Genomic DNA, 21,467 nt, shown 5'->3' on the forward strand with positions numbered 1-21,467 from the left:
GGCAAGGAAAGTGCCCCTAGGAAAGGAAAGCAAGGCAATTCACCATGGGAAAGAGGTGGGGGGAAAGGTATAAGATGTTGCAACTTTGTAGTGCAGGGGTGGGGAACCTCAGGGGCACAGCCCCCCCCGGCCCTCAGGACTCTCTTCAGGCATACTGCCATCCCTTAGGCCACACCCCTCCCTGCTTCACGGCCTGAGTGCTTTTGCCTGGCTGGGATGCTTCCTTGAACTCTGAACATGGCCCTTGTTTGTCTGGATGGAATAAAGAGAGGTGCATGGGTGAGTGTCTGTGGAGACCTGCCTACTGTACAACAGTGAAATTTATATTTGTTGCTCTGCCTCCTTTTGTTTCTGGCCCCACTGACCACTCACATGTGCCCCTCCCGCTGAAGGTCGCCCAGAAGAGCACTTGGCCCTTGGCCTGAAAAATCTTCCCATCCTCTGATGTAGAGCCAGGAAGGAAAGCGGAAAATAAGAGTCAGAGACTCTAAGACACCACAGAATGGGTACTAAGCACAAAAGCTGCAGACACTCCTGCTTAACATTCATTGTCAGCTGTGTGCTAAGCTCTGAAGAGAATACAGACAATGTCCTTCCTCACTCCATTCCCCCACACCAAATCTTCAATCTGATGGTCAAACGGCACATGATGGCAACAGGCCCATTCATTTCCATTCAGAGCCTGCCCTGATCAGTGGGTGGCAGTGAGGGAGAAATTTGACGCACTTCACACTTAAAGGTGAACTTACTTAACTGTCCACTTTATGAAACAATACGCAAACACAGCTTTCCTCTGAAATTCACACTTCTCTGAATTTTGCTGTGCAGATCTCCAGCCAAGTAACGCTTACAATTCAAGGCACTGGTTTTGTACTATAAAGCCTGAGGACCCCAATATCTCAAGGACCACCTCTCCCCACATCAATTGACCAGGGTCTTGTTTACAAAGATTCACATGTATTAGGAGAAAGCATGGATATGGGGGCAGACCTTCTTCCTTCCCAAAATCAACAGATTGATGTGGAAATGGGTTGAACGTCGCTTAAGGTTGGAAAAATGAGAAACAAACAGATTTGTCCTTCCCTGGATAGATAGCCCCAGAATTCCCTGCTCCATGAGAATTGAGGAACCCGATTTTGTCTGCAGTATAGCTAGATCCTTAGAGAGCCGTAAAAGTCATTCAGATTTGTCATGGGCACATTCCCTTAGATGCTTAGCCCAGTAGACTGACCTGGTGGTCCTCTAGACAGGGCTGGCTTTCGGTTGAACAGAAGCCAAACCTGTCCTTTTGACAGGGAGAGGGCAAAGACACACACACACACACACACACACACACAGAGAGGCATAGGTCCTATCACAGTGTCACCCACTGTGCAAGAGCTCCAGAAGGTCTGAGGAGAAGCCTGACTGTGGCTATCCCGATCTCTGCACAAAATGAAGAGTTCTCGTTATTTCTCGGGTAATGTTACATAATTGCATTCTGATGAATTACTCGTTCTACTAATCCTCTTAGAGGTTTCTCATAGATGGATGGGGGTGGGGAGGGGGGGCTGAGGAGCTTGTGGATGATCCCTGCTCTTCCAATTCAGCTTCCTCACCTTGTCTCCAGCGCTCAAATGGAGGCTGATGCTTTAAAGCTTCTCTCTCTGCAAATCAGCCTTTAAACTGGACGGAAATAAAAGCAGCTTTGTAATGTCCCCCCCCTCCCCGCTCCTCTTTCAACAATTCCGCCTCCTTATGTAAACCCCTAAGCTGTCATCAGCCACCATAAAAGCCCAGAACGCAAGACAAATTGGATCAAATGTCCATTTTGCTGCTACAGCCCATTGATAACATACCCATTCTTTTTATTCCTATCAAGCTTGAATTGACAGCGGATGAAAACGGATAAGGTGGCATTGGCTCCCCTCCCTGCAAGGACTGGGGTTTAACTACTTTGCCTCCAAGAGTGTGCTGTGTGTCTTATACAATACTGATGTACTCAATATATGTTTGAAGGTGGTTGTGCAGGAGTAACCTCCAGTAACTTGTATATAGTGGAAGGCAAGGTGGGGAGGCTAATCACATTAGGTTCCGGAGAAGGAGCATTCAGATTCTTGTCTCCCTACATCCAAAGAGCTGTCAAGAGAGGGAATGACTTCATGGACCATTACTGTTCAAGCCAGAACAGGTGACTTCAATCTGAACACAACTCATCACTCCAGAGCACACTCTATATACATGTAGCCAGAATGGTGCCCTCCAGATGTGTTGGACTACAACTCCCATCATCTCTGACTATTGTTCATTGTCCTGCCTCTCCCTATCAGACTCAGAACTCAAACTATCACCTTGATTTGAAGGTTTAAAGGTCTTATTCAATAAGTCAGCACAGTCTCCCAACATGGTCTACAACCACGTAAGGTCGGGGGGGCGGGGAAGGAAGGTAGACGCATTGTACAACCATAAATCTTTGGGCTAGCGGGGCATGTTACTCAACACCACAGTGGTACCTCTGGTTACGAACTTAATTTGTTCTGGAGCTCCATTCTTAACCTGAAACCATTCTTAACCTGAGGTACCATTTTAGCTAATGGGGCCTGCTGCTGGCATGCGATTTCTGTTCTCATCCTGAGGTAAAGTTCTTCACCCTGGGTTAGTGGAGTCTGTAACCCAAAGTGTTTGTAACCTGAGGTGTTTGTAACCTGAGGTACCACTGTACTTTGGATGCAATTCTTGAAAGGGATCATAATCCTCTGACATTTACACACACACACACACACACACACACACACCGGATTGGAAAATCCCAGATCTTCTTCAGAGGACCTTATCCAGGTGTCATGTTTTTTGGAGCTTGTGGAGGGTGGGGTGGAGCTGTGTGTGAAGTATAGCACCCTCCTCCATATAGCAGCAGGATAGTACCTATTTTAATGGGGAATGAAATGGTTTACAGGCTTGGTAAAATACAAAAGAGGGGTTGCATGGAGTCAGAAAGACATCAGATAGGCAAAACATTTCATAGCAGGGAATCAACCACTGAGAAGGCCCTCCAGAACATAAGAATACCTGGGTAGGTGTAGGTGTCGCAAAGCTATATAGCCTTAGGCAATCTCTTTAAGATTCTCTGTATAGAGTTACTAATATAGGCCTACTTTAAGCGCCAAGTGGATGCCTCCAATATCCATTCATTTCCCATGTTGTCAGAAGTAAAGACTGAAACTCACAGATTCTTAAAACAAGGAACATGGTATCATTCTCTTCACCTGAAGCCTTCAGATTTTATAAACCTGCCGCAGGGCCTGAATGGAAAGAAAGCCTTGCTTGGGTTTTGTCTCTTGGACCCAAAGCTCAACAAAGAGGAAGGAACAGTGCAAGTCAGTTCACTCCTTAATGTGATGGGAAAAGAAACCAGCAATGTCTATAAATCCTCTACCTTTGCCCTAAACACAACTATGGGACTGTTCTAGCAAAGACTGATGCCCAGCATCATCCCCAAGATGAATGAGCTTGATGAAGGACCTGCTTCTGTCAAAAAGCGCAGGAGGCCTTTGGAGAAACTGTTGAGTCGTTTGTCAGCATATATGAATATGATGAGTATTGCGTAACATTTTAGAGAGAGAGATTGTTGCTTGGAGTTCTAGACAAAGGGCTTTCTGAAAGGAAAAAGTGGCGCCTGCAACAAAATATTGCAGCATGCAGTGCTGCTTTTCAGGTTTACAGTCATTCAGTTTCATCTCCCCCTGTTATTTAGGTTTTTTCATCGTCCTCCTCCTCCATCAGTCAGAAATCCAAGCCTACTAAGCATGTTGAGTTATCGTTGAGCTGTTTCTCTGCCCCTGTTTTCCCCTCTATTTTTTTGTGCTGGGTGAGGAGCTCATGCTGACCTTTCCTCTCATGGGAGCCCAGGGCTCACAAAACTACAATATATACAGTTAAAAAGCCCTTTAAAATACTTCCATAAAAATAAAAATAAAACCAGCAGCTGAGGTGGCAATAGACATTTACGTCTCAAAGGCCGAAATTACAAATACATCTTTAATCTGGTCTAAATGCCAACAATGTGGGGGACACAGCATCACCCCAAGAAGGGAGCTTCACAAATGGGGCATCCCCACTAAGAATACCCTGCCCTGAATCACCACTCCATAGGCCTTTCTCATGGACCACAGTACTAACAGCAGATCTCAAAGCGAGGGCTGGCAGCTGCAAGGAGGCGGCGATTCTGTAAGTAATTGGTTTCTCAGTTAAGTCATCCATCAACTTCACATACAATTCAGTTAATAGAGGACTTTAACTTGGATGCCCTTAGCATGTTTGTGAAGAATTAAGTCCTGTGTTAATTGCATCGTTTTGTTGGCACCTGTCTGTCTCGGGGAGACAATGGAGGAGTGCACTTTTAGGGGTAAAATCAAACTGTTGGGAGAGTTAAGAGTGTCTGCTGTGGCTGTAGAGGGGTTGAGTGAGGGTTAGGATCCTGGTCTCCCATGTCTTAGTCCACTAGACAACACTAGCTTTGGGGACAACTGTTTTGTTCAAAACTTATTCAGGATCCTGCTTGTGGGATGCATTCCCCAAGGAAGCGCATATCTTTATGTGCCAGGCAAATGGCTGGAGCAACTCATTCAGATGGGTGGGGTATAAATAATAAAAAATATTTTAAAAATTCTTATTCCTCTTCTACCATGCGTTTGGTAAATTAAACAATCTATGAGCTTTTAAACTAGGGGTTATTGTTTTTGTGGGTTACTGCGTAATGTATTTTTGTGTTTTTTTATATTGTAAACCACACTGTGATACGCCTTATACCAGGGGTGGAGAACATCCACCCCAAAGACCAAATTAGGCCCACTGGTCCTTCCTATTTGGCCAGTGAGGTGAGGGGCAGGTAAAGGCACAGCTGGGTCAAAGGCTGTGTACACCCATCATCTGCAAGCCCCAACAATCAGCTGATTGCCTGCATGGGAAAAATTAAAAAGTTGGAAAATGATGTCATTTTGATGCCAAACCCCGCCCACTGTCACATCTGGCTTCCAGTGGGTGAGGAAATTAAGGATCTGGCCCACCGGCTGACTCCAGTTCTCCACCTCTGTCTTACCCTGCCTTGGATACTCAGGCACACCCACAAGCAGCAGAGAGGAAATGTTTGTGTCCACTGGATCATCTCCTCAGTGCCAGGATGGGACTCATGAAAACACCGGGAGGGCTAGAAGTGCATGGAGACACCTGATCTACTACTCAAAGGAGAACCTGTGGACATTGTTTTCACACCTGAAGCCAAACCATGTAGAATCTATACCCTCTTACAAGGCAAGTTTGAAATGGAAAGATTGAGGGAATGCTGCTTAGAGATTATACAGAACATAAGCAGCATATAAATGCTTGAAAATAAATAGCTAAATAACTAAATACCACATTTTCCCATGTATAACACGCCCCTGTGTATAAGGCGCCCCCTATTTTGGGGGACTCCAAATCAAGAAAACCCCCCTATGCACTATCCGTGTATAAGACGAGTCCCAAATTTTAACACAAAAATGTAGTCTTATACACGAAAAAGTATGGTAACTAACTAACGAACTAACTAACTAACTAAGCATGGGACAATTGATGAAATCATGCTATGTGTCAGTATAACTGCAATCATCAAGAAAATAAAAATGGGTTTTAAGGAATCCATCTGTGTAAGTTTAGTGAGAATATGATGTACTTTGGCCACAAGAGAGCCTTTTCCTGAAAGTGACAGATTTCCCCCCAATTGGATGCCTGGAATGGGTCGCAGTGCATATTGATGCTTAAGGCTTAAGCCCATGCATTGCCCATTTCTCTGTCTGCTTCTGAAAATAGGCTTCATCACATCCAAATGGCTACCCGTGAGCCACCACTTCAAGAAACCTTGTGAAAAACAGATCAGGGTGGCTCTTTGCAGTGCTTCAGAGATGGCCAGGAAGCATTTTGCTGACCATGGACAACAGATAACCAAGCAACTAGGAAGCTCTAATAACAAAATGACCCTGGATTGTTGTGAGGAAAGAAATCCTATGCCTTCCCCACCAGGAACACAGAGACATCTTGTGTGACTGACAGCAACGTTGCTCCTCAGATTGTCACTTCATCCAGCTCAGTTATTTGTAAGCCTTTGAGATTTAGAGGAGTGGGAGATTATCTCAACTATTAGATGTTTGAAAGGCAATGTTTCACTGAATTTTTTAAAAGAAAGAGAGAGAGAGAGAGAGAGAGAGAGAGAGAGAGAGAGAAGTCATGGGATACTGCCATTGTATAATTTAGGCACTAGGTGGCAGTGGACTTAGTGGCATCACTAAGAAACGTCCCATTCTGCTCTTGCTTAAGAGAGACAATAAAGTTCTTCCTGACTGGTATACTTACTAAACCTTCCTTGCCATGCTGCTTTTAATTTTTGCATGTTGTACTATTTGACTAAATTTGTAATGAGTAGTTTTGTTGCTTTCTAGTAAATTTTTTGCATGACTTTCAGGAATTGCAGGTGAGGAGTGCTGTTGTGCTCAGGTCCGGCTTGTGGGCTTCTCATTGGGGCATTTGGTTTGCCATTATGAGAACAGGACACTGGACTAGAGATGTGTGGTCAGTAAAATTCTTAGAGAGAAGGGTCTAAAAATGACAGCCATGACACTGGCTCTATAAACAAAAGCACAGGTGCCCTGCAGCATCCAATACTTTTTCAAAAATGCCTTGCACTTTAAGAGTTTGTTTTCCCCTAAGTTTCTAGCCCTCATGGTTGTAAAAGATAAATCTGAAAATGGGATGGGAAATCTTTCCCATTCAGCCTGGAGTGCTGAAGAAGTTGCCTCGCCTGTGCTTTTAAAAGCTCGGAGCACTAGCGACAGGCTGACATGCTGAGGTGTAGCACGCCAGAGCCCTCGGCACCTTGCAGGTACAAACTCCACTGGCAGAGTCTGGGAACGTGTGCAATATGTCAGGACCAAGCCGCTAAAAAAACCCTGGCTTCCATTGTAACAATGGCAGGCGGATGTTCCTTTGTCACCAGCCCTCTGGCTGCCAAAGAACTAAAGCAGATGCTTGTAGCGAATGCACGAACTGCCAAAAGGCTATAAATAATTGCTTCCACCAGATGTGAGTGGCTGTCATAACCGGATTCCTGAGCGCAGCCATCGCACAAAGGAATCGAGACCGGCCGCTTGTTCACCGGAGCTGCATGCACCGCTCCTCATTTGGAAGGCAATTAATCAGGACTTTTGCCTTTCAAAATTCATAACAGCAAAAGAATGGCCTCTCCCTCCTCCACTTCAAACCACCTCCCTTTTCCTGGCTGGATGTACAACAAAGCACAGCTAGAGCTTTTCAAAGGATAATAATAAACAAGATTGTTTTGCTCCTTGCACAGTCTATAGCCTGATAACTAAGAGCTGGCCAATGGGCATGCAGCGCACAAGGAGCACTTAAATGATGGGGGGAAGGGGCAGAGTAATTTTCAAACTCCTCCAAGGCTCTGGGAACTCTACATAGATTTCCTGCAGTCACAACTGCATCACAATGTACATTCAAATGTTGGCATTTGGTACAGAATTCAGTCCCTGGCTCACTTGGGTAGAAGGTACTTCTGAATTACATCTCAACTGGAGCTTTTCCTACAACTCTCTCAGTTTGAGGAGGACCCTTTTCTTCTTAGCTCCCTAGGCAATGCCTGAATAATACGCAACCATCTGCATTTGTATGAAAAGATCACTAAGACTCGGGATCGTTCAACAAAATTGTTTGGCAGAAGAGTTAGAAAGACCATAGGAAGCACTTCTTCACACAATGTATAATTTATTTAGAGAATTCCCCACCGCAAAGTGTGTTGATGGCTTCTTGCTTAGACGGCTTAAAAACCGGGGAAGGAGAATTATGGAGAAAGCTCCATCATTGGGGACAGTATATATTTAAATGCTAGAGAGAACTGCAAGGGAGGGCTACCCCTTCCTTGCTCTTGTGGGTTTCCTGGAAGCATCTGATTGGTGATTGTGGGAACATTGGTCTTCTGATGCTCTTGTGTTGTAGAATTTACGCTAAGTGCATTGGGAGCGAGGACTGCACCGGAGACAAGGTGTTCTTACTAATATTACATGTTCCAAGAAAGCCAGAATCAGCGAGTAAGCTCTGCACATAAAAGGCATCCCCCGAAACAAATGTACTTGAAGAATTCCCTAAGGAGGAAGAGGGCAGGGAGAAGGTCCCAAGCCCTGTGCCCACCTCTATTATACAGAAAAACTGCATTATGCATTAGAGATAGTTCTCTGCACCTCTGCTAGTCTAGACTTGATGTTGTGGACAGAGGAAGCAACAGCCTCTGGGTATGGTAAGTCTCTCATCTAAGAGCTTGGCTTATCTCCACTGCTGCACTTAAAATAATCTCACTGAATCCATATTACACTAATGGCAGTAATAGAAGTTCTGGTCTACCAAGAAATAACCCCAAAGTTAGGAAAAGAAAATCCATGGAGAAAAAGTTCCCCCTTTGCTTTCTCTAAAGATAGTTCCCCCCTCCCCAAATGTATACTCGTTTTATTGGGTAACATTAAAAGCTGTGCTAACAGCCTTCTTCCCCCACTCCACTCAAATATTTTTAATGTTTTTTTAATTAGTGTGTGACATCTGCTAAGCCACTACCTGTCATTGCCCCACCATCTCCTTGGTTTTGCTGTTCCTCAGCTTCTTGGACCTCTTCTTGATTACACAGCTGGCTGGAGTGGATGAGAGTGGTAGTCTAAAATATCTGGAGGGCATCAGTTTGGGGAAAGCTGTTTTATTCTTTTCAGCACTTACTAAAAACATTTTTGCTGGCCAGATATTTAAAATATTGATGTGTTTTTAAATCTGTTTTTAGTTTATTGTCAGCTTTAATTTTTTGAATGTTCTATTGCTGTTAATTCTTTTCACTGATAATTTTATTGTTTCGTCTCTTTTGAAAAGTACTTCAAGGTGTGTGTGTTTGTGTGTGGTTGTTGTTTTTTTTTTTACCAGCGAGCAGTGGATAAATTATGCTTATAATGTTATGCTCAGCTGTGGGTACAGCTGAATCAGAATGAGAACTGAAAGGGCTGAGAGTGTTCTCAACTGCGGCAGTGGTGAGGTTAATACCCATCGGTACAATTTCTGTGATAAGAATGAGAAAGTCTGGGGTGGGAGCGGATCTCACATGTCAGCAGAACTTCCAAGCATCAGTTAGAAGTTCTGCTTGTCTGCCCTCTTAAATTCCTGGGCACCCTTTTAATGTCACACACTCAGTCTCTCGCCCTTGCCCTCGTCAGCTTCCATGGCTCTTTACGGTGGCCAGCAGAAGAGAAACTGCTCATCACTGACAAATTTCTTTTGAAAGATGGATGTCAGCCATATCTGTCCAAACACTTTGAGGTCAGCCGGGAGCAGCTATGATGTTGGCTAAGGCAAGTCAAATGGCCCCAGTTGAGGGAACAGCCACTTTTCCTACAAGCCTTCTAAAATCTTTTAGCAGAGTTGGTATCTGTCTTGGATTTGAAATGAATTTGTGTGTGTACGGTTGTTGTTTTAAACTGTGTTTTACATTTATAATCTTTTTTTAAAAAAACATGCTTTCCTGCATGCAATTGTTTTAACTATTATTATTATATATGTAACTGCTTAAATAAGTTAATATATTGTAAATTGCTCTGGGGTGTCTCATAGCGTTTCCTAAATTAAAATGACAATTCCTCTGTCAGATAGGAATTCGGAAGCATGCAAATGCCTTGGTGAGTTGAGGCCACTTTTTTAATTAACTGGTTAATGCTGCGAGTCAGATTGTTGGTACCCATGAGAAGCTTAGAACCCAGGCAAATGAAGCATCTTTCCCACTACTAACCAGCTTGGAGATCAAGATCTCTTGGGACATCAGTTCTGGTGGCCCCTTCCTTGTGGATGTTCTGGAAGGCTGCCACAAACAGCAGAGCCTTCTTGGTGGGAGCCCCCAAATCTGGAAGTCCCACTACAGGGCTACTATGCACCATGTAGGAACTAGGCTTTCAATGTGATGACACCTCCTTTTGGGAATTTCCTCCTAATACACATCATAGAAGTGGCGTCAGTTCTCTTTGTAGAAGACCCTGCTTTCCCAACAAGCCTTCTAAGTAGATTTTTTTTCTATCCCTGTCTGCATCTGTATTGAACCTGAAATTGTTCTAGATTTGTTTTTGTTGTGGATGTTTTTATTGCTAAACTGCTTCTGGGTCTCTCTCTCTCTCTCTCTCTCTCTCTCTCTCTCTCTCTCTTTCTTTCTTTCTACCTGTTTCACCCCATTATGAAGCACTTCCTATAAAATCTCAAAGCAATGTAACAGTAAAAACATCAACGATAAAAACATATATTAAAACAATTTCATAGAGATATTTTCATATAAATACACAAATATTTAGATTGATGGTAAAGGTAAAAGGACCCCTGACCATTAGGTCCAGTTGTGGATGACTCTGGGGTTGTGGCGTTCATCTCGCTTTATTGGCTGAGGGAGCCGACGTACAGCTTCCGGGTCATGTGGCCAGCATGACTAAGACGCTTCTGGCGAACCAGAGGAGCGCCCGGCAACGCTGTTTACCTTCCCGCCGGAGCGGTACCTATTTATCTACTTGCACTTTGACGTGCTTTCGAATAGGATCCCCAAGCTCTGGCATTCACCTGTTGCCAGGGTGAGGAGAGTAAGGTGGGGAACAAATAAACTCACAGCCCATGTGTACCATCTCACTAGTTGCACAGGTTTGTCTTTTGGATGAAAGCAGTAACAGTCCCCCCCCCCAATGCCCCTACCAAGCTGCAAATTACACAGTCATTGATAGATAGAATGGTTGTTTCCCCCCCTCTCTCCTCTCCTCTCCTCTCTCTCTCTCTCTCTCTCTCTCTCTCTCTCTCTCTCACACACACACACACACACCTTAACCACAATAAAGCCAATGACAGCAAGGTTAGATGGCAACTTAAAATGGAAAATGGGCTTCTTTAAGGTTTATGCATACCAAATCCAAGTCTATCTTACTCAACGCCTTATATCAGTGGCTTTCAACCTTTCTGAGTCCATGGCTCCCTTGACCAACCACATTCTTTCTGTGGCCCCCTACAGTAGGGAACATTCCAACTACACAAGAGTCAGAGGTATTTGCAACTCCACCCCCCCCCCCAGCAAGGGGCATTATCGTAGTTCAAGGACAAATTCTGGGCAGGCAAAAACACTTGTGGAGGGTGTGCAGCAAGGCGGATGAGGGCTGTGGAGGCAGGGCCTGAGGGGAGTCCCGACACCTAGCTGAAGAGGCCTGGAGAGTTGCAATGAGTCTCTGGACCCATGGTTGGTTCCCCCACCCCTGTTCTGAATACCCCTCCCACTGAGATCTGTCAAGCTTCCCCTCTAAACTCTTTTCAACAGAAATCGAGACTGTATTTGTTTTATCAGGCATTGCTTGGATGCTGCTGCAGATCTGCTTTTGTTTTTAAACTATGTTTTGCTTTTAATTGGTGCTCTTGGCTCCGAATGGCATGGGTTTTAATTGGATTTTTTTGGTATTGTACTCGATGCACTTCAGATGGGGGCTGCTGTGAATACCATTGAAGAAGAATATAAATAAATTCTTGCCTACTTACTAGGCTCGCTGCGTCCTCAACCCTCCGCCCAGATTCCAGAACCTTCTATTTTAGGAGCTGGCAACCCCAGCTTGGGTGGCAAATTGCATCCCATAATAATCTCCCTAAACAGTGCCTCCCCCCCATTTAACTGTGAAGGTTTGATGCTGATGCACAACCGCCACCAAGGTTTCAAATCAGCACAAAGAACTCAACCCAAGACATGTTTACCCACTGGGACTTACTCCCAGGAAAAGTGAACATGGGTTTGCGGCCAGTGAGTGTGTGTCTTTGTGTGTGGAAATGTCTTATATTTGGGAAGAGGAAAAGCTCAGATCAGAGTCCTATTAGAAACAGCAGTGAATCCAGCCTGGGAAATAATCAGAGGAATGTTTGAGTTTTGTAACTCAACTGAATCCTACTTCTCAAGGCATTCTGCTGAAAATTGACTAAGTCCGGAATGGGAACAGGAGAAGGATGGCTTCCAAACACAACAATTCATCCCTGAGGGATGTTATTAAAATGTCCCAGGGCATTTTGGCAGTTTCACAGTACAAGCATTCCCTTAAAAACAAAAAACAAAATAAAAAATGAAACAGATCAGTTAAAAACATGGGAGGGGTGAGGGGTGAAAATCCTTTTGCAGTCAAAGTATGCAGCCTTTTACAACTCCTCCGTAAAAGCTAAGGCCACATTCACAAAATTTAAATTTAAAGCATTATGATACCAGTTTAAACAATCATGGCTTCCCCAAAAGAATTCTGAGAGTTGTAGTTGAAGAATGCTGAAAGTTTTGAAGAGGCCCCTATTTCCCTCACAATGCTTCAGTCCCCATAGTGATTTAACCATCAATCACTCTTCCCAGGGGACTCTGGGAATTGCAGCTCTGTGAGGGGAATAGGGGTCTCCAAACAACTCTCAGAATCCTTAACAAACTAGAGCTCCCAGAATTCTTTGTGGGTCATCCATGACTGTTCAAAGTGGTATTGTAGTGCTTTAAATGTATGGTGTGGATGTGGCCTATGATAAAAAAATAATAAGAGGTGGCTCAATGAATCCTCTTGCTGAGCTGTAGAGCCCATTCAGGAAAGGTAGAGTTGCAGGTTCAGCATGGACACATTGGAGACACCTTTATTCAGGGCCCACATGACCACCTGGCCCTTATTAAGCCAGCCAGGCTCCAGCTATTTGCCTTCCAGGCCACCTTGAGCAAACTTCGCCCACCTTTCCTGTTCCTGATCTCCTTGGAGGAAAACTGGGATATAAATGTAAAAATAAATGGATGCATGACATGGAAAGCTCCAAGCTGTAGCCAAAATGAAGAAGAGTCAGCAGAACACTCTTAAGTATGCTCCGAATTCTCCCTTTGAATCAAAGAGTGGGTGCATTTTTCTGCTGTAGTTGCTCGTTTGCATATGTTGATTAATTTCCAATGGCAAATTTCCAATTTCTCACCACCTGATGTCAGTAAGAGCCCTACTGGGCATAAGCAGCAGATCTTCCACAGATGTAAAAGCATGTAATAGCAGCTGAGGGGGGGGGGTTCGGATTAGAACAATGATGCTGAGGGAAAGTGGTTTCAATCCTCTCTCCATGCATTTTCCCAATTAAAATATCCTCTCCCCTAGAACTGCTCTCTGCCCGTGACAGAAAGTAACACAAGGAGGTCTCAGTTGTTACTTAGAATGAAGCGGAAGAGTTCGGAGCCAGTGCTGTACTGGGCTAGGAGACAAGGGTGGGGTACAAGCCAAGCCCTTCGCATTACTTGTGGCTAGGATGGCCAACATTATGTTCTTCAGATGTTGTTGAGCTACATCCCAGCAGCCCTACCCAGTGCTGCCAATGGTTAGAGATGATGGAAGCTGTAGTCCGACCATAGCTGGAGGACATCGTTCTTGCGACACTTCAGCCGGAGTCAATAAACAGCATGCAGCCGGAGTCATTTCATGCAACCACCTTGCAACATTAGCTGATTTTGGAGAGGGTGTGTGTGCTATTTATAGAGAACCTGATACAGTTTGATACATTTTTTAAAAAATACATTTGTAAAAGTTTTTATATACATAAAACACCATAAAAACAGCACAAAGGGATTAAAATGACTGGCTAATCAATTAACTGCATGTGACTGTCTTCCGAAAAAGTATTCAAGAGATGCAGGAAAACCAAAAGTGAAGGTGTCTGCTGAACCTCTGCTGGAAGACTGTTCCACAGCATGGGGCCACCAACACTAAATGCCCAATTTGTAGTTGAGGCCAGTTGGGTTTCTGTAACATGGGCAATGCCTAAGAGCACTCCTCCAGATTATCTCTCTCATCAAGACAGTAAGTAAAGGCTCAAGCCGTCCTTAAAGTATCCTGGGCCCAACCTGTCCAGGGCTTTGTGGATTAATTCAAGAACCCTAAACCTGACTTGGTAGATATATGGGCCTCTCCAGCACCTGACTCTTCACTTGTTTGTGACTAAAGACATACGACTGTCAATCAAGCACTTCCCACCCATCCACGTCACAGGGAAATCCCAAGCAAGTTCTTTTTTTAATCCTGCTTGTGGCCGGCAGTGGATTCCACTCCTGCCACTCAAATCAAGCTTAGCAAACCGAAGACCGTTTGGAGATCATGCCTTAATCTGGCTTGCCCTAAAACCAATGCAAGAGGAGATAGAGAAGGTCACCAGAATACAGCTCGAGTGCTGCCAAGCTGTAAATGTCCTCGTTTAACTGAGTTAAGCCGTTCTCAAATGTTAACCCCTTCCTTGCCTACGGATGTAATCAAGCCCATCCCTCTGATGGATTACAATGCATCAGGGCGAGTGAGGCCCCAGACATTTCTGAAGCTTGGTTTGGTCCAAGGAGCTTTATATATATCCCCCAATCTCTATTTAGATTGTTCTTAATGGCCTGGCAGTGTATTGCTGGGTTATTTCAATCCCACCCAATGTTGACGGCTTGAAGAGGATCAGAAAACAGTCTGAGGGCACCTATTTACACCCATCTCTAACAGAGATGCACCATCACGGCCAAACTTCAGTTCCTAGGAGTCTTTGAGGAAAATCAAAACAAAGGCTATATAGGTCTAGTGTAAGAGACATCACACCTATTAAAATGTAAAGGATTGTATGCTCAGATGAGTTGGAATTAATCAGCATCAAACGCCAAGAAGGAAGTGCTGTAGCATTAGAAGATGTTCAGGGTCTGATGCATGTTGGTAGAAGGGCCCAGACTCAATTCAGAGCGTCTCCAAGTAGGGGTGGGAGAGACCTCAGTCTGAAACCCTGGAGAGCTGCTGCCAGTCAGTGTAATGCCAAGCTAGATGGACCAGCACTCTGATTCTGTGTAAGGCGGCTTCCTGTATTTTCCTATGATTAATCTCAGTGGGTAAGTGCAGCCACAAGGAATGTATCAGTGCACATTCTTTATATCTGTTGATAGCAAAGTCTAGGTTGGACTCTCGGAAGGGAGATTCGCTTTGGTTTACACTGCCTAATCCACGTTTCCTGAAGCAATACACAAACTGAAACGTGGCTATCCTTTGAAATTCGCACATCTCTGAATGTTGCGATGCAATCCTTGAACCAAAATATGTGTACAAAAAGAGGGGGAAAGTGTACATTAAAACACACAAACGTATAACAACGATATATAAAATGCATTACACTGATTATGTTCCTATATCTGTGTGGAAATGCTTCCTGCACACAGAAAAGTAGCATGCTGTAAAAATGGCAAGGCTGAACTCTTTTCTGTAGCATACCAGCTCTCTCTATGCATTTTTGTTCACAGGATTGCCCCATTCAGCCTGAAATGGCACAATCCAGGAGAAAGCTTCACCACTTGATTTGGCTGAATGTATTAACCTGGGCCTCACTGTTCTCCGACAAGTGTAGAGGCAGTGATTAGAGTGTTGATAACAGCTAGCCTCTAGCTTACACATTCCTCACTCCTTTTATGCTCTGGGATAACTGCAAGAAGATCTGGAAATTTCTGTTTCCATTTTAGACAAGCCACAGTTTAGTGTTACATCCAAACATTAAACTGCTTTTGCTAAGCAGTTTCTTAAACTGTGTTGTGAAATTGTCTTGTTTCAATAAACCATACTTAAGATTAATCACAGTTTATTGGGTCTGGATGAGACAGTAAACTAGGTTTATTCTGAAACGTAAGCTGAAGTTCCTGAATTCTTTGCTGCCATGTTGGAGGAGGGGGGCATGTGAGACAGAGGGTTACCTAGGCTCACTCTCAAAATGCTCAACTATGGATAGCACTGTGTCCAAACAGTCCACATGAAATGGGCCAACACAGTTGCATCCTGGAGCTTTAATTCTTTCTTGTTCAACTGTTGCCAGATGAAACATTTGAATGCTCTTTCGGGGTGTGTTGGGGATTTTTTTTTGGAGGGAAGAACACTCCCATAGTCAATATGACATCTGCAGTGGGAAATGGTACAGCCCAGCAATGGATGAGCCACACAGATTTTTTGCTTGTCTCCTTTTGCTCTTAAATCCTGTACCAAATCTGGACTTGTACATTCAAGAAGTTGCTAGGGGGGCGGGGAGTGAGAGAAAGCCAAACCTGAAAATGAAGCAAGATTTCAGCGTAAACTGTTAATGCTTCCACATCCAGTAAACGCTTTAGGTGTTATTTACTCCCTGTCCAGACTCTCACCACCTATGAGTGGAAGTGATGAAAAGCAGAAAATGTGCCAGGCTCCATTGTGAAAGGCTGGGATGAGGGAAAGGCTGCTTTGTGGGAAGGAATAAGTATTCTGCTATAGAGGGCGACAATGTTGAAGAAATATGTGTAAAATAATCCATTAAAGGACTAAAAGAAGCTGTAAAAAGGACTCGTAAGAAAAAGTTCATAAAGTGCCCTGCTGGCTGGGGGTGAAATGAATTTTAGTCCAAAACACCTGGGGGGGGGCACCTAGCTGGGGAAGAAAGCTTTAAGTCTGCTGCAATCTCCACTTTGTCCACATGAACACAGTTGATTAATCCTAAACTGAAGTGAGCAAAGGAGGGAAGGAACTCCTGGGTTGTTGGTACCGGTTTGTCTCAAGAGACAATGAAGTGCGCCCCTGGGGGTGAAGTCAAACCACTGTGCTAGCAGCACCGAAGTGACCTCCCCAGAACGCAAGTGACCTCCCCAGAACGCAAGACACACACACCCCTGGCTTCACTGAAGTGGTCCAAAAGAAAGAGCTATACATTTGGCCCCAGCTTGGCTGCAGGAGTTGCCAGAAGGAGGAGTACAAGATGCCATCCAACTATCTTAGGGACTCCACTCTGGATTGTGTAGGGTTTAGTCCATAGCCTTTGCTTCTCCTGAAGATATAACGCAAGGCAGGAAAGGTTTAGGATCAGAATTTTCCTTCTCCTAGATGGGCTACTTTCCCAGGTTGACAAGCCCCAATACTTCCCTCTACAGCACATGCAGAAACTGCCTTCTTGACCGTTGGACCCACTATTGGTCTCATCTACTCAATCTGCCGAAGTCTGTCCTGGATGACATTTCCCAAATCCCCACGATGCTCCTCAAATGTTCACTTGTTATGTATTACAATGTCATGTGCTCCAGGAGTCTCTATTTACTAAGCATCACCCCAGTTTTCTGGTACCTGTCCCCAGTAAATCGCAGTCTCAGCCTTAGAGCAATTATTAGTACATGCTCTTCCATTCCCAGTTTTTTAGGCTTCAGCAACCTTTTCAGAGGTAAATTCCAGTGGTAGGTGGTACAACAGATAAGATTCTTATGTTTGTGCAGTCATATATTCTATGCACATTCCCAAACACACATCTCTTCACCCAAGCAAGCAAGCAGCTTTATCACAGATCAAGAAGATGCAAACATACTTGAGGAAGGGGTGGGGCACGGCCAGCGAGAGGTGTGGCTTAGGGAGGGGGCATGGCCTGTGCAGAGTCCCAGGGGCCAGTTAAAGAGCCCTTGAGGGCTGCATTTGGATTCCCCATCACTGAGTAGGTCATGACTGGAAAATGCGATGCTAGACCAATCACCGACACTTGACTTACTAAAGCAGGGGACAAATAAGCTGCTCCCCTGGGGTGAGGAGCCATTATCACTGGACGAGTAAATCAAGGATGCTTCTCTACTACTGAGCAAGAAAAATACTGTGTGGGGGAAAAATAGAAGGGGAGACAAAAAGCTGTGCCTGAGAGAATGAGACTGCCACTCAAGCTGCGTCAACCAGCAAAGTGTTGGAGGATTTGGCTTGTGGTTCACATTGCTGTCAAAAGGGAGTCGAGTGTGGAGAAAGGCAGCTGCCATGATGCTGGCAGCCTCCCCAACAAAATAGAAACAGAAAACTACTCAAAACTCTCCATTGTTTATTCAGGCTGCATCCCCACCCCCCACCCCAGAGAAGGAAATGGCAAGTGACCCAAGCAGAGGATCTTGAAATCCCTTGGAAAAACACAGAGCAGCCTTTGAGGTTATTCCAGGGGAAATGCAATCAGCAAAGCCAAGTAAATTGACGGAAGATTCCCAATGCATTTCAGGACACAACATTGCATTCCCTTCCAAATAGCTATCATAAGATTAACAGAGATATCAAAATGCACTGGTAGTTACTAGGGATGGGGAAGCAATTCATTTGGGTTCTGACTTGTGAAATCAAACCTTTATTAGGCATCATGCAAACAAAAACAGCAAGAAGGAAAACAACATGCAAAAGCCTTGAAACATATACAAAAAGGCAGCAGTTGGCCACAATCACATATATATACATACATATAAAATCAGTGGTTTTCCTTGTTATCCTGCTCCTTGGAGGACTGCAGCCAAAAACTCGGCTACCCCCGCCGTTACCCTTTGGTCAACGTCGGATAGGCAGAATCCCGCACATTCACCTTGCTGGGGTTCCAGACCACCCAAAAGAGGGGACAGCACGCATTGACGGAGCGTACTGTACAATGGGCAATGAAAGAGAATATGCTCTACAGTGTCCGGGACATTCATAGAGCATCTGCAGAATCTCTTGTTTCTAGGGATGTTTTGATATCTTCCCCAGACAAATGCTGAGGGAAAGACATTCAACCGGGCCAGCATAAAAGCCCTACGTTGGGCTGGGATTATTAATTTAGTGACGTAATTGACTCTGCTATCTAAGATATTTAAATCATAGAATATGGGGGAGCAAATTTTATTTACAGCTGCCATAATATTTTGTCTCTCCACATCCTTTAGTCTAGCTAGGATATTATGGAAAATGTATTGCTCATTGGAATTATACAGGGGCTCCAGCTCGATGCCTAAAGATTCAATCTTTTTTTCGAGGTACTGATACCATCTTGATTTATAGGGGTCTTTGAGCAGATCAGCGAGCAGGCTTGATGGAGAGCAGCGAAAATGGCAGCGTAACCAGTACTTTATTGAGGTGGACCAGGCCCAGTATTCCATTGTGTGTATGCCTATTTCTGCACACATTGTTTCATATTTGATCGCAGCTGGGAGTCCAAGAATACGTCTCAGAAAGCTGGAGTGAATCTTATTTAAATCACTGTTATATGCTTGAATCCATAGCGGGATTCCATAGAATATCTGGGCTTGCACTTTTGTTTGAAAAATCTGATTGGCCGCAGGAATAAATTGATTACCTTTCTGATAATAAAAACGGGCAACTGCTGATGAGGTGCACTTTGCCTGTTTTATGGCATTTGTGCGATGACTTGCCCACCCTAGATTGCTCTGGAATAAGATTCCCAGATACCTATAGATTTTTACTTGTTGGATTTCTTGCCCTCTTATTTTCCATTTCTCTAGTTTCCAACCATTTGAGAAGACCAAAATTTTTGTCTTCTCGTAATTTATAGAGAGTTTATTACATTCGCAGTAAAGGGTCAGAGAAGATATAAGACGTTTCAGACCCAAGCTCGTTAATGATAGTAGGACTGCATCGTCTGCGTATAATAAGAGAGGAACTGGTTTCTGATTAAGTTTAGGGGCATGTGATTCTATTTTTTGAAGATGATCTGGCAAGTCTGATAAGAATAAGTTAAATAGAAAGGGGGCAAGAATACATCCTTGTTTTACCCCTTTCGAGATTGGGATGTCTGATGAAAGATGACCTATGGTGTTAAGTTTGACTTGACAGACATTGGAAGAGTATAGATTTTGTATTAGAATCAATAAGCGCTGATCAATTTTTAGTTCTGCGAGTTTCCTCCACAGCTTTGGGCGGTCAATTGAGTCGAATGCACCACGAAAATCTACAAAAGCAGCATATATCTTAGATTGCCTTTGGGATCTATATTTTTCAACCAGCTGGGGGGCAGGTAGGCTGGGGAAGCAGTCTTGCCTTTCTTCCCTGTCCTTTTTTGTTTTTGTTTTTAAAAACTTATTTCCCTCCAACTGAGAACAATGGTAATTTTTTTAAATAAAAAAATCTTTTTTATAAAAAGATCTTTTTTTAAAAAAAGCTGCTAAGCTGGCATGGCTGATTTGTGTAAAGCACTGGTACCTTTGGATCCATGTCTTCCCCAGGCCCATTCCCAGCATACCCCCCAGATTACCTCCTGGCACACCCCTTGTTTACCCCAAGGAACTGGAACAACTACCTCACACCATTTGCTATGTATATATTTATTTGAGAGACTTGCCCCAGGAAGAGACTGACCAACCACCTTCAAGCGATAGGCAATGGCTCTAGTTGTATGGAAGTCAGGCTTGCACAGCAGGCTGGCCAAAGACAAACCAACGTCTTGCATTGTTTTTGCAATGTCAGTCGTTAAGAAAGTACAGGCCCCAGGACCCCTGAGAAGCCGGTCGGTGTTGTGAAAGGGAGCTGCTCTCCCCGCAAGCCCAGGGCCCCTAAAGGAGACAACTCTCTTTTGGACAAGAAGTTTACAATGCCTTATAAATAGTTCAGCACAGGGGAGGGCTGTGTAAACTAGCTGTGGAGAATCTAAATATTTAAAGCGTTAAATAAATGACGCTCTAACACATTTTCGAAATCCATTATGCATCAAACACTGTGGCCTGTGTCAGCTTGCATAAATACTGCAAGGAAGAAGAAAAGGGTTTTGGGGTTTTTTTTGGAAGGGGGAGGGGACTCAGCTGCTCCAGAAGACCCAAGGCAATGCTGATCTTCCGGCTTGTCCAATCATATCAAGCCTGGCCCGTCAGATTACTGTGGATGATCACTCGCCATTTCTGCTCTGCATACTCCACATTAAAAGAAAATTCCATATTCAGTCAAAATTCTGTGTCAAATTATGCAACGAGCAACACTGAATTCTGAGACGTGAATAAATTACCAACACGGGCACAACTCTTATTTTGAATAATGCAGCCTGCTTATTCACGGAGAAGAGCAACGAATGATGCCAAAGACTGAGGGCTGCCCTTCGGATCACTAGAAATTTTGTTCAACAACGCCTCAGGCTTCATATGTGTCCTACTTTACAGAGGATAGTCCTCTATTTGAAGGGCTCTCTGTTTAAAGGTATTAGTAGCGTTTATTTGTTTGACTTAGTAGTTGCTTAAAACAGTAAAAACTCTCCAAGCGACTTACACAAAACTAAGAGCCAATGCATTGCATTGCATAAAATAATAAAAGAAAAGAAAATACCTCTCCGGAGGGAGCAAGAGGGAAGCCACAACTGAAAAGGCCCTCTCCTTAAAGAATTATCACAAGGGAAAACTCCTAGGGAGAGCACATTTAATGTTGCCAAACAACAGTTAGAGCCTGGAGAGCAGATGGAGCAGAGTCACCTGTCAACCTTCTCCACCATGGAGTACACACACCTATGTTTCTATCTAAATTATAGTGATTATTCCTAAATTTGCACCTATATGAATAAATTGGCACCTATAATTTTTATGCAAATATGCACCTCTGTCCTCTTTTTTATGATGTTTTAATGACCTCTCCTCC

General features: G+C 44.0%; 1 protein-coding gene across 2 annotated transcripts in view; it reads right to left on the reverse strand.

The window, feature by feature from the left end:
- The window catches only part of GNAO1 (G protein subunit alpha o1), a 162,890-nt gene that overhangs the window by 109,669 nt on the left and 31,754 nt on the right, over positions 1-21,467 (reverse strand). The gene's annotated exons all lie outside the window — the stretch shown is intronic.

The sequence above is a fragment of the Podarcis vaucheri genome (genome assembly GCF_965113315.1).
Source record: "Podarcis vaucheri genome assembly, chromosome: 7".
Lineage (NCBI taxonomy): Eukaryota > Metazoa > Chordata > Lepidosauria > Squamata > Lacertidae > Podarcis > Podarcis vaucheri.